Genomic DNA, 15134 nt, shown 5'->3' on the forward strand with positions numbered 1-15134 from the left:
AGATTTGACATTATTTTAATTTTAAAGGCATTTTGGTCATTCCCTATGGTATTATGGATGGGAATATGTGTATATATACATGTATATGAGTTCAAAAACTCATTTTCATCATTAATCATTGAGAAATAACAAACCCTAGCCAAATTTGACCTTTAAATTACTTTTGATTCAACCGTAGAAATTCCAAAGTAATCCGATAACTGCGTTTGTCATCTCGAGAGCTTCAAACGACACCTATTATTTGTGGAAATAGGATTGCATAATCAAGAGGTGAATTCTAAGGTATGAGTATTATTTGCCTTTGTTCTCTTCCATATGTATATGTGTGATAGAGGATTATATGTATTGGTTGTTATTGAAAGGTGATGAAAATAGGGTTATGGACTATTTTGTATGGTTTGGTTGTATTGAATTGTGGAATCCCAGGGGCATAAGCCTATCATGAGTCGATTCCAGTTGATATATACTGGAGGCAGCCTAATGGTCACAGTACAGTACAGTAATGATTACAAAGATGATAAGAACGCAGGTAAAGTGATTGAATAAATACAATGTACAGGTTGTCACAAGTTCTAGTAAGTGTGGTCCACTCCTATTATGATTTATTCACTTATTTCTGATTTTTATTGAGCTCCTATATTATATGTGATTATCTACAACTTTACATACTCAGTACATATTTTGTACTGACATCCCCCACGGGGGACCTGGATTTTATGCTGCAGGCACAGGTACCTTAGCTCATACACCGCACAAGTAGAAGCCAGGATATCCAGCTACTTTTGGTGAGCTCCAGTTTGCTTTGGGGCTTTCCGTGTCATATCCAATCACTTTTTGTATTGTATAGAAGTTAGTTATATGGCGAGGTGTGTCCCGACCTTAGTTAAACTCTGTGTATTGTTTAGCGGCTTTGTAGACCTAATATACAGTCAAGGTGGTGTTTTGTTAATAGACGTGATGGCTCCAACGGCCAAGTATTGTATATATATATGTGTGTGTGATCTAGCTTATACAGGTGATTATTTCCTTTTACATGTAACATGATGTTGTTCGGATTTTGGGTTGTCACAGAGGTATGCATGGGAAGTATAAGGTTATGAGCTGGTTCTCCCAGGCCTCCTTGGTTATGGGTGCCAGTCCGCCACAATAGGATTTGAGGCATGACACAATCTATGTTCATGTTGCGACCACAGGTACCATATCATTGGTTAGCTTGTGGTCACTTGCGACCGCAAGCACCGTCTTTTACCCAGGATGTACTTTCGGGGCATTACAAACTTGGTATCAGAGCTTAAGGTTTTAAAGTATCCTAGGAAGTCTGAAAGTCGCGTCAAGTAGGGTCTTACGCGTGGGTATGAAGTGCACCACACTTATAGACAAGTGAAATGTTACAGAACATGCCTTTCAGAAAGACAAACAAAAAAAGAAATGTTAACTAGCCAATACCTCCGCCGGTTCAGGAAGATCCCCTAAATGAGCATGTTTCTCATGCAGAGTTCAGAGCTACATTCACTACTCTAGATCACTCTATAGTGGCTCATAATATTCGTCCAGTCACTGTTCTGGACAACCCAGTGACCAATACCGCCGTAGCTAGGATTCGGGACCTTAGCCGAATGAATCCTCCTCTATTTTCGGGATCCAAATCTGAAGAGGATCCGCAGGAATTTCTTGACAGCAGGAATTTCTTGACATGGTCCAGAAGATAACAGACATTATGAGGGTGACTTCTAGTGAGAGTGCTGAATTGGCTACTTACCAGCCGTAGGGTGTAGCCCATACCTGGTTTAAGTAGTGAAAAGGGGATAGAGCCATAGATATAGGGCCTATCGAATGAGAGGTATTTTCTACAGCCTTTTTAGATAGAGTCTTCCCGTTGGAGCTGAGGGAAGCCAAAGTGTTAGAGTTTATCAATTTGAGGCAGGGCAACATGAGTGTGAAGGAATATTCCCTTAAATTTACTCAACTAGCTATGTATGCTCCTCATGTGGTGGCTAATAATAGGTCTAAAAGGAGCAAGTTTGTGTCTAGTGTATCTGACAGCAAGTTCAAGTATTTAGATTTTAATATTGACAAGACTCCATTAGACATGAGTTTTATACTTTAAAAGGATGAAGGTGAAAGTGTCCCACAGTTGGACTATGCAACAGTTTTGAAAAGTTTGATATGTATCATGAATTGCACTTGACTAGACATAGCATGCGCTGTTTGTAAATTGAGTCAGTACACAAGTAGTCCCAATCAAACTCATTGAATGGAAATGAAAAGAGTTTTGAGGTATCTAAAACTTACTCAAGACTATTGTTTCCATTATAACAAATATCAAGCGATAATTGAAGGATATAGTGATGTAAATTGGATTACCGATCAAATGAAGTAAAATCCTTGAGTGTATATGTATTTACTTTAGGTGGAGGAGTTCATTCTTAGAAATCATCTAAGCAGACATGTATTGCCCGCTTTACAGTGAAATCTAAAATTATCGCATTAGATAAAGTCGATGAAGAAGCTGAATGGCTCCAAAATTTCTTGGAAGATATTCCTTATTAGCTCAAACCATTAGCACCAACATGCATACACTTTGATAGTCAAGAGGCAATAAGAAGGGTAGGGAATATGATATGTAATAGTAAATCTTGTCATATAAGATGGAAACTTAATACTATTAGAGAAATACTATCTAGTGGAGTTATCACGATTGACAATGTAAATTCAAAGGATAATGTTTTGAATCCACTTACAAAAGGTATATATATAGAGGGTGTCCATATATCATCAAAGAAAATGGATTTATAGCCTAGGATAAGTCATCATGGGGGTAACTCTACCTAGTTTACTGGAGATCCTATGAACTAGGTTCAATGAGATCAAAAAAAGTTGTGACTGATGGTTCAACATTGTCAATATAGTCAACCTATTCTCTTGATGAAGATAATGTTTAGGAAATAAAGATAAGGCTTATGGTTTGAAGTTTTTTAATGATTTCTAAGTTTGGATGATTTGACCAAATATTTTGATCTACAATATTAAACATTTGGGAATTACCAATATGAGGGTGAAGTAGAGACTACTTTAAGGAGAAAGATAGTAATGACTATTCTCCATGCTCATAAAATCAGGTTGTGTTCATGGCTGAAATGAACAAAATCGTGAGAACCATAAATGGTAAAAGACTGGTTGTGTCACTTGTGTTGTTGAGGTCTATATTAAAGCTCAATGATTTAAAGATATCACATATACCGATTGACTGAGTGCATCCGATGTAAGTTCACATCAACAAGTTCAAAGGAAAACCTATTTATCCAGATGGAACTAGTCTTTACTTATAAATCACACACTTGTATGCAAACTTATTATAAAACAGTCATTTTCCATTTATGTGGGGTATTATTATATTTTTAAGAGGTGTGAATGGAAAATGAATAGGTGTTTCTTTGAAAAGACACTAAGAGAAAGGATGCAATTTGAATAGACACCTTTTTGGTTTGGATGGTTTAGACCTTTTCAATGGGTTGTGACTTTTCCAAAGAGTTGTGCCTTTTTTGAAGAGTTGCACCTTTATGAAGGGGTGTACCTTTCTAAACCATTTTCTCTTCATGAAGCTATACCTTGATAGCTATAAATACTTGAATTTTTCCTTAGGTACACAGATGAAAAATTTGAAGTAAAACATCTCCTATTTATTGAAAAACTCTAGTATGATTTATTACCATTGAGTGCGTTCATAGTTCGACAGAGTTTGAGGTACCACTATTCTGTCGAAGTGATTCATTTTATCTTGGAAAGATATATTTCATAAACTCGGGTATTTGTGGAAAATCATTTCCTTAAGGACACATTGTGAATTTAGTAGACTTGAATCTTCTAATCTTCATCTTTTTCTAAACTTTTGGGTTTTGCTATTTTTTAGAAAATAGTTTGAACTTTATTTTGTTGATGTTATTAGTTGGGTTGAACTTATTGTTGAAGTTCAAAGTTGCGAATACAAAGTTACAACTTCATTTGATTATTCATATGATTAGTATGAACATGTGTTTGAAGTTCTTGTTGTAAAATACAGATTTTACTAAACCTGAAAACAATAAGTACTCCCTTAACAACAAAAAGTAGGAGTTCAAATGTTGTTGTTATTGATAAACACAATATTCTATTAAAGTACTTCTTGCTCTTTTTTTATTTTCCATCCGTTACCCGTATTGAAGCCCAATTTATCTGAATTTATATTGCGTAGGACTCATTTGGGGGAAGCATTCCCTAGCAAGGATTTTTCATACCCAAGACTCAAATTTGAGATCTCTGATTAAGGAAGGACCATGGTGCAAGTATCGATTCCTACTGTCTTGAAATAGCTTAAGGACTAAAAATAGATTTACACTATTGAATGTTAGATGGTTTAGCTTGTTTCTTCTTTATTCATACTATGTGAGTAACTTGAAATAGGGAAGATGTAATGAATCAAACCACCGTTATGTATGAAAATATCCTGAAAATAGTTTACAATAAATAATAGGCTTAAAATGGATTAGAAAAAATTTCAAATCAGGAAGAAAATCGAGATCTAAGGGATTTTGGCCTAGAAGCCCAATTATGAACTGGACTAGACTGCCGGTAACTGTTGTCACAGTCAGATAACCATTGAAACAGTAAAGTTCTATTATAGTGGTAAATGCTAATAGGTCAGATGAGGGATTTTTAAAAACCCTCTTTCTTTTTATTTTCTTAAGTCATCGCCTTCCTCTAAAACACTCTACAAAACCCTATATGCCCAATCATAAGATTTTAAAGGCCAAGATTCATGAGAGCGATTTTGAGACACACCTGGAGGAAACCGACATAGGAATACGTCTAGCTCATGCGGGACCTCACTCCTCTCCGTAGCACCATGTTTCTCCTAAGAGGTAAGTTAAGGTTTAGTTTTTATAGCAATTAGACTTCGGGTAGATGCATTTAACGTTAATCATAATGTTGGGAGTATCATATATTAGGCCTTCGAGCACAGAGTTGGATGGATGAACATGTTTAAAATATGAATAGGCTTGAATATGTTGAATTATTGCATCTTATGTTATTGTTTGATTTATGATAAATGATGAATAGAATTACGGAGCGGAGGTGTGTAATTTATTATTTTATAGGATTAGAGTATAGAGGAAGGTTGAATGAGATATTAAGAAATAGTAAAAAAAATGGAAAATTAAGGTGACCTGACTAAACATAAATGCTTAAATGTCCAAGTTGCCTTAGACAAATTTGTATAATTCTAATGTCTTGTTGGTCATGATTGACGCTATCCAAAGCTTAGAGATGGATAGTAAGTGAAAAGGCAGTGTGGTTAGTCGGCTTGCGGTGTTGGCATAGTTTTCCTATTGTCACAATCATTGTTCCAGAGTTTAGAAGGTAACGTAAAAATCTCGAGGATGAGGTATGGTTAGAGGGAAAACACGTATTAATGTGAACTTAGGTAACATAGGCCATAGGAGTGTTTGGTGAGTTGTGAGAGATATGTATATTTGTAAAGATAAGGTTAATGATCAAATGAGTCAGATGATGATTATAGTACTTAAATTTTTTTGGCCTTGTGCTTGGTTTGTGGACTTGACATCTATAATTGCCTTTTAGCATGTCTTGTAATTCAGTGACTGCATTGCCTTTTATTTGCACTATGATGGTGTGTTGAGATGATATGGGTAGGGTACCACTCTAGTATAAATATCCTTGTTGTGATATGATTCAGGTATCATGTCAGTATGAATATACTTGTTGAGATATGGGTCGGGTACTACGCGGAGAATGGCAAGAGATGATGCGCACATCATGCATGTATGCATTCATTCACATGTTTGAATGTGATTTTATATTATATTATATTTATGTTCTCATATGTGTTCGTGGTTATGGTAAATGATGAAAAAGGATTTAAGAATGTAAATTAGGTCCCCTGTGCAGACTAGGTTAGAGGTGAGATTCTACAGTCTCCTTTAAAGTATCGGTTATGATATAATATGATAGATGAAACTTATGATATTTACGAAAGGTTGTATTGTGTTGTCTTTGATTGTGAGTACCTATGGAACTTGCTTGATTGCTTTAAAATTGCACAGGAATTAAAAGAAAAGGATATCAGAGGGAATAGATAGTCAAAGGACCAAGATATACAAAGCGTTAGTCAACGGACAAAAATACACCAAATAGATAGTCGAAGAACAAAGATATACGAAAATATTAAATGATAGGTAGGTTAGAGAGATGTTAAGATTATATAGTGATGCAATCAACCAAAAGTGTGAACATAGTTCACAGATGAACCTTCGATCCTTGTTAGTAGTAGATGGTCAGTGAGGTGGGGGTGGGGTAACGGAAACATACTGTGAAGAGCATGAAAAATATAGGAGATTAATTGTTGAAGAGAAGACATGCAGTTCTTAGGACTTATCCTTGCGATCATGTTAGATTTGTGTCTAATATTTACTCATAAATTTCTTAACCTTATAGAATACATATTAGACAATAGATTGTCGTTTAACATTTACTACAATTTATAAACTTTTTGACTGCAGTATTAAATATCCATAAATTCTAAGAGAAATAAAAAGAGAATCATTTAGTGAATACTTGTCCCAAAAAGGGAGAACCCACAAAATAAAATGCTAAATTACTCTTGTTGGTGTTATTGCAAGAATCGTAATTTAGTCCTTTTTTTCAGATTAGATATAAAGTCACCACTGAAGTTGTCCTGAATTTGCTAAAAGACACTTTAACTTTGCGGGTGTTCAAATAGATCCCTCTACAACTTTGTAATAATATTTTCACATCATTTATGGATCAACCCAAATTTTTAAAAAGTTGGTGTTAATCACGCACCAATTATTACTTGACATGTGTTAAATTAATTTAAAAAAAATATATTTTTATTTTCAATGTTTTTTTTCTTTTCTCTTTCTACTTTTTAACCGCAACCCACCTCCACATCCTCCTCTCCCCCTTTCCGCGACTTCTTCTTCTTCACTCAATCCCCTTTCTCCATATTCTTAATTTCAAGCACAAACTTAATTTCATATTATTTTCTAGGTTTTATTGAATTTGATAAATAGAAATTAATTATTATTTTTTCAGAGTAATTAAATTGCAAGTTTGAGAATATCATCAATTAATTTATCTCTATTTATGTAACTTCAACAAAATTAAAATTAAAGTCTTTGTAAGAATCAATAAATTAAATAAAAATCTTAAAAAGATAGATTGAAACTTGAATAAAAAATTTAAATAATACCTCCTAAGCATCTTAAAATTTAATGATTTTTTTCAAAATTATTTAAAATATAAGAAAAGTTTTTAGATAGAATTTTGAATTGAAGGGAATCAAAGTGATAATAGTAAAAAATTGGTAAATGGTGAAAGATATGGTGGCACTGGAAGTGAGTGTGGGGGTTTCAGGTAGAGATGAAGTAAGATGACAATACATGGATGACTTATGATGAAGAAGGAAAAGAATGAAAAGAAAAAGAAAAAATAATAAAAATAATATCTTTGAAATAGGAAAATACATTTCATAAGAAAAACTTTTAAAACAAAATTATGATCATTTGTTTGGTTCCTCACGCTCTTTAAGAGAGTGTATGCACTCTCTATGCCAAATGGACAAAAAATGATATAATAAAATTACATAGAGTAGCATACCTAAGTCTTGAATTACATAAAATAGCAACACTTTAATGGAATTACCTTGTGTAGCAAACCTAATATTATTTTAAGTGGGGGACCACAATTACTGACTCTCAGAAGTAGGTTTCATTATTCACGCTTAAAATCTTTCTCTTTCCTTTAATTTCTTTCTACTTTACCATTTTCACGCTTTTTCTCAGATTTTCTCTTTCAAAATTTTTTCCTTCTTAACGTCTTTTGCACAATCTTTTAAGGATATTGTTCCACAATTTCAGGTAACTAATTAATTCAGTTATTGTATGTTATCAATTTCTCAATATTTTTTTTTAATTTTGTACTGTAAATAATTTCTCCACTTCATCTTTAAGGTTTTGATTTTTGCAGTTGCTAATGGAGAATCAAGGTGATAGGATTTGCTGAATTTTGTTTTGTTTGCTTTAAAGTGAAATTTGATGTTTTATGAGTTGATATAGTTGACAAAAATTAAATTTTGGATGAGAATCGAAACTGGATTTTATTTTGTTGCAATTAATGGAGGATAATCGGAGTTGAATGAATATTGTAGATGATTTTGGGTTGATTTATTGTTGTTGTTGATTGAGTTTTTTCGAAGATGGCTGATATTTTGAAAAAAAGAACAGTTGAAAAAAATTCTTCTCCAAAAGACAAAAAATTAAAAAATATGAGAAGAAAAGAAAAGCAAAAGAAATTGCTGAGTCAAGCAATGTTGATGACGATGTTGAGAACTCTTCTGCTAATGAATCTGAAGAAGACATAGAGGAAGAGGTATTTTTCGTTGTATATGTATTTTTATTTACTGTTATATATTTAGGAATTTTAGTAAAGCTTTATCAATTGGGGTAATATGTATTTTTTTGTGAAGCTAACATGTATTTACTAATCAACTGATATGTATTTAGGAATTTCAGTAAAGCTGATTTGTGAAGATGATAGGTTAAATATACATTTTGGATTAATATGTATTTATTTGTATTTTTTGTAAAGCTGCTATGTTTAGGTGTATTTGTATGTTAAATGAATTTGCTAACTTGCATGTATGGAAAAATACATTTATATATGAACTACTCATAAAGAGGTATTTGGCTATATGTATTTTTATTATGATTGATATTTATTTTCAGTATATTGTAATGTTGAAATATACAAATATATTTGTGGTTATGGACGCATTTGTATTTATGTCGGTAATAGGTATGCCTTTAATTTTTATGAGATATGTATTTTATAGTCTACATATATACATTTGCGTTACAATAGTTTAATAGATACTTTAACATATTTTTTCTATATTCTTAGGTTTTATTTAACAACATTGAGCCAACTCAAAGGGAAATGTCTAAGTTTGAAATACCAGAGTAGGATGGAGTTGATGATGAACGTTCAGTTGATTCAGATGATGATTTTCAGGATCCACCACCAAAAGAAATTTATGTACGCTCAAAGTGACGATGAAGCACCATGAGGCTTGTTAGGAAAAGCAAGATAACAAGTGTCACCGAAATATTTGAAGTCTGATGGTTGATGATTTTATTACATTGTATAGTGACAAGAATAAACTGAATGTTGAAATTAATTTTAAAAAGTTATTTTATGTTTTGAAGTGAATCAAAGTTACTAATTGTAAAGTGAATGTAAGTTATTCATTTTAATCTTTTTTGTTGAATATGTTTTCTATAAGTTTGTAGTATGTGTTTTATTCTAGTGTTTAGTATGATTTGGTACACTGTTCAGATTAAATTTAAAAATACATATGCACTGTGCAGAGTTGCAATATATACATATGCAGTTTTCAGATTAAACTTCAAAATACATATGCAGTTAAAAGCATATGTATTTTACTCTTTATTCATTTGATTTCAAATACATATGCTGCTTTATATAATTATTTTACTGTATTATCATATAATTTCAAATACATAATTTGCTTCATATTTGTATTTTACTACCTATTCATACACTATAAAGATTACTACATGTTGTTATAGTGTAGTGTTTAACAAATACATTTAGACAAATATATTCTCGATAAATGTATTTTCGAATACACATCTTTTGTAAATAATTATGTGAAATGGATATGCATTTCATATAACAAATACGTATAGATCACCATATTTGAAATACATATGCACTAAAACCTATGTATTTTTCACAGCAAAAGCATATGTTTTTGTCTTTCAAATTTAGTAGTACAGTTATGTATACCTAATAGTATTTATAAAGAATTATAGTAAACGACAGATAAATGTCACAAAATAAATTTAACAAATAAAAGTAATTATAAAGAAAGAATACAGAAGAACAAATGTATCATTTACGATATTTCCTAAACGAACGTCTATTGTAACCCTTAGACCCATAACCACTGCATGAGTTGATGTTCTTCTTTTCAAATATATCCCTTCCCGATTTTTTACGATCCTTCTCTGCAAGTCTTCCAGGAGGTCGTTTGTACTTCGGAGGTAGTATTATTTCACCAAGTATGCTATCTGGAATTATTCAGTCATCCTAGTGTGGTAAAGGATAGATTGGAACATTATACGTTTTCAAGACTATTTTTGACTTATACAGATCACAACAATATGACCCCTTGAGGAGATTCTTGCTATCCAGGACCACACAAGTATGTGCACATGGTATCTTATCCAGTTGAAATGCGTTACATGAGCATGTTTTTTCCTTGAGGCAAACAATGAAAAGCGTTTATTTTGTCATGCATCGTGTACACATACCCTGTGGCTGGTATAACCTAATAATATTTTTAAAAAGTTAAATTAAAAAAGGTTAAACACAAATTTGAAAATACATATGCTACAAAACGATGCGAAATATATATTTGTCTTTTTTAAAACACAACTGTAAAATGCAAATACACATATTGCTAACAGCATATGTATTTTTTATGCTTACTACATATGTGTACTTATAAATACAATAACAGATTCAATACCAACAAATTCTACAAATATACATATGAATTACTGCATATGTATTTAACAGTGAACATTAATTACTCCATATTATTTACTGCATATGTATTTTTTGCATAACAGAGAACATTGACTAACTTAACAGTTCTTTTTAAAGCACATACGTCCATAGATATTTATACATACAGCAACATATATATTTCATACCGATATGCAGTAATCAATGTTAAACTTAAAACACAATTGCAATAAATTTATTAAACTTAAAATACAAACACAATCTAAATTTCTAGTAGAAAATACAATTGCAACAAATTTGTTAAACTTAAAATACAAACACAATCAAAATTCCCAGCAGAAAATATAATAACAAATTATTTATTCTACGTTAATTGCAGACAAAGTTGTTGACATCCTTAATCGAACACAACTAACATATACATAATCGAAATTACAGAAATAGTCCTAAATTTTGAGAATCAGACCTCCAAAAAATTGAATTTGAGCAGCATAAAAAATCAATTTCGATAGGTTTTTTGTTCTATCTATTGATTTTACTGCTACATTGCTTTTAACTTGAAATTCGTTTACAAAATTTTAAAAAAAAATTTACGACGACAATAAAAAATTGAACGGAGCATCAGTAATGGTTGAAAAAAATTTGAACTGAAAAACAATACCGATTAAGTACCTTCAACAACAGTAATGGTTGAATCTGCAACCGATTGTTGAATTCGAACAAATTGAACTGAAGAATCTACAATTGAATTTGATTCAACAACATTAATATTTCGTTTTGATACTGATGCTGAATTCAAAGAAATTTCAGTCGAATTTGATTCAAAAACAATAATGGTTGAATTTCAAAGTGACGGTTGAATTCGAACAAATTGCACAGAAAAAGGTTCAGCTGATTTTGATTTTGCTATGTTTTTTTTCTTTGGATGAACACGTTAATGAAAAAAATTTAAATTTGAATTTTGCTTAGTGTTGTTAACATATAATGAAAATCACGTGATTTGAGAGGTTTTAATGGAAAAAAAATCTATACATTTAATTAATGGGTAATTATACCATATTTAGCTCAACCACTTTCAGTTAATTAAGGGCAGTAAAATTAGTTGTGTATGTATTTTTATAGCAACATTTTCTAAAAAATACAAAATACAAAATACAAAATACAAGTTGCTATACTAAGTAATTATGAAAATGTTGCTATGAAACTAATAATTATGGTCTTAAGTATGCTATTTGTGAATTTTGCCCATTAATAATTGTTTAGGGGGTAAACAAAATTATAATCATTTTTTTAGTTCCCCACGCTCTTTAAGAGAGTGTATGCACTCTCTATGCCAAATGAACAAAAAATGATATAATAGTATCAATTATTAATTGTTCAGGGATAATAGGACGTCTGCAAAATTAAAGTGCCTTTTAGCAAATTCGGGACAACTTCAGTAGTGCCTTTATGACTTTCTTTTCGTTTCTTAAAGATTTTTTTTGTTGTTGTTGTTTTTAAGATTTAGACGTTCAACTACTCTTAATTTTGATCAATACATTTATAAATTATGATATTGATTTACACTAATCTCAAGCCCTTGGGTTAGTAACTCAAGAAAATGTGGAGATTGATGAGGATGTTACATATCACATTGAAGTAGGATGGATGAAATGGAGGCTCACGTCCGATATCTTGTGTTATAAGAATGTGCCACCAATCCTTATAGGTAAGTTTTATAAAGTGGTTGATGCCCGACCTAAACTATTCTTTTAATAGGAAAATTTTTAAACCTTACCAGAATTTACAATGAACTGAGATAGGCACACATAGGATCTGTTTATAGCCATTTCAAAAGTACTTGTTAGATTTCAAAATTGTTAATTATTAGTTGGAAAAATCTTATTTCATGTAACTCAAGATCAGGTGTTCCGATGATCGCCTCATTAAGATAGGTTCAAAGTCATTTATCTCATCAAATTTAGCAAAAAAAGAAATAATTTCTTACCATTTTCTAACATAGGATAATCTCGCAGAACTCATTGACTGTACAAGTCAACTTAAAAAAGTTTACTTGTGAGTGCAGAATTTGTAGTAATATTTACAATGTTTTAGAAACCAATATGAATGTTCATATAAAAATGCTTCTACTTTTTCACCTATTTATCGATGGACCATTAAACTATCAATAAAGATTAATTTACCGTTTGTATTTTATGTAGATAAACTTGGTCCATATTATATTGCCAACTACAACTCCTTAAATTCTGCCTCGTTTTAGGTTACGAAAAGATGCTGTGTATGAGGAATAATTATGAAATAGTTGGCAAGTAAAAATATTGGTTTGACCTTTCTCCGAACCCTGCACATAGCAGAGGTTTTAGTGCACTGAGCTTCCTTAATGGTCGTTGGAAAGGAATTATGGCGATGGGAGTTGGATTTCGAAAAGATATGAACACAAAAACCAGAAGAACGTTTTCTTATTCAAACAAATACATCGAAAAAATAGTGCTTTAATCAGTATTACAAAGCTAGTTATATTAATCAGAAAGTGATTACTAAGATCACTCGATCGATTTCATCCACTTGAATTATCACTTCTTAGTTATTCCAACAAACTTTACTCATGGCCATTTTACTATACCTTTGGTTTGCTTAGTATAAGCTAGCTCTGTATTTCTCAATTTTCTTCTGTATTCCATCTTTATCTGCTTCCACAATCTTGTCAACTACCTTCCCTTTCTTTATTAGCACGAATGTTGGCATCGCTTGAACCTCATATTCCTGAGCTACATCCTATTTACAACATCCAGTGTTTGACAAATTAGTATCGATTGAAACACTAGACAAGTGGAGCAAAAAAATTATATATATGTCTTGACATTGTAACTTTTGTCGATTGCAATTAGGATAATCATCATAGAGGCTTGCCTGTAATTATCTTATAAGTGACCTGATTATGTAAATACGTCAATCGATATAACTTAAACTCGAAAACAAAAAAGGATTGCAAGATAAAAGATAAAAGATAAAAGATAAAAGGTCATACAACTAATTCATCAACATCAATCTTGACAAACTCAACATCTGTATATTTAGCAGCAAAGTCAATGATAACTGGATCCATGTATTTGCAAGGACCACACCATGTAGCTGTGAAGTCAATTACAACCTAGTAGAAATAGGGCAAATGATTAGTACTATATTTATAAAATCAATTTCAACACATAGAAATGATTTTCAATACTTAAAGCATATCAACTATTTACCATCAACTAATCCAAACAGACTCAACAACATGTTAAAATAGAGTGCTAGTGTAAAATGATTATCAATTTGTTTGGATCTTTCAAAGAATCAAAATGGAGCTTCCATTTAGTTGAATAATGGAAAGCAATGACTTGAGACTTCTTGATTTGTGGTGTGATTGGCATATTATAAGCTTCAGGTCAAGTTGTTGATGAGTAGTTAGCACCCATTTTCTTCTAAGTTTTTTTTTTCTCTTGCTGAAGATTTTCCCTCTTTTAACTTCTGTTTTTGACTTTGATATGTTGGAGCTTAAAGTTTCGCAGGGACCGTTTTTATAATGGCTGCTGATGTACAAACTTTTTCTCTTTTTCAAATGTAAAACAACTTAAACTAGTATAGAATATTTTCTTCATTACGTCGACCATTCATTATATATAAGATTTTGATGCTATATTGCTTTTTGTTTTTGGTAATAGTATTTTGGTCCAATACATCCAAGCAATGTCATTACCACTTTATTCCATAGATAATAGTAAAAAATACACTCTTTTTTTTGTGAGTTTTTTATCTGAATTATCAAGTATTTGCATTTTCTATTTGAACTATCACCAACTATTCATCAAAATACGTGTACACAACTTTTTTTTGTTTAAAAGTGGTGCCAAATGGCACTCAATGCGAACAGTTAAAAGAACTAATTGAGAAAATTAAAATATATTTAAAGATATAATGATCAAAAACATATTTGAAGTATCACTTTTTTGCGAGCTTTCTAACTGAAATATTACCAACTATTTATCAAAACACACCTTAAAATTAATGAGTCAATTGCCTGTGAATGAACTTTTATAAGTAAATTAAGTTGTCACACGTCTTTTGGCGATTGTATTCAAATATTTTGTCTGGTCAGCTTTGAGATGTATTTTGGTTAATAGTTGATGATTGTTCAAATAGAAAAAACAAATGCCTAAGGGGTCGTTTGGTAGAGTGTATTAGAAAATTAATGCATGCATTAGTTTAATGTGTATTACTAATACCTTATTTGGTATACTTTTGTATCCTATGTATAACTCTATTGTGTATTAAGTGTGTATTACTAATACCTCAAAATCTATGATATTAGCAATGGATGGATCCAATACATGCATTAACATGATTAAAGACACTATTATCCCTAAAAAAAAAAATTCACATTCTTTCTAACATATATATGGAGGATATTTTTGTAAAAAACTTTTTTTTTTTTAAGAAATTATTTAATTCATATTATTTTT

General features: G+C 31.4%; 1 pseudogene; it reads right to left on the reverse strand.

The window, feature by feature from the left end:
• Positions 1–13266: 13266 nt before the first annotated feature.
• LOC107847248 lies at positions 13267–14090 on the reverse strand (annotated as a pseudogene).
• Between the last annotated feature and the right edge of the window lie 1044 nt (positions 14091–15134).

This window comes from Capsicum annuum, unplaced genomic scaffold, assembly GCF_002878395.1.
Source record: "Capsicum annuum cultivar UCD-10X-F1 unplaced genomic scaffold, UCD10Xv1.1 ctg64222, whole genome shotgun sequence".
NCBI lineage: Eukaryota > Viridiplantae > Streptophyta > Magnoliopsida > Solanales > Solanaceae > Capsicum > Capsicum annuum.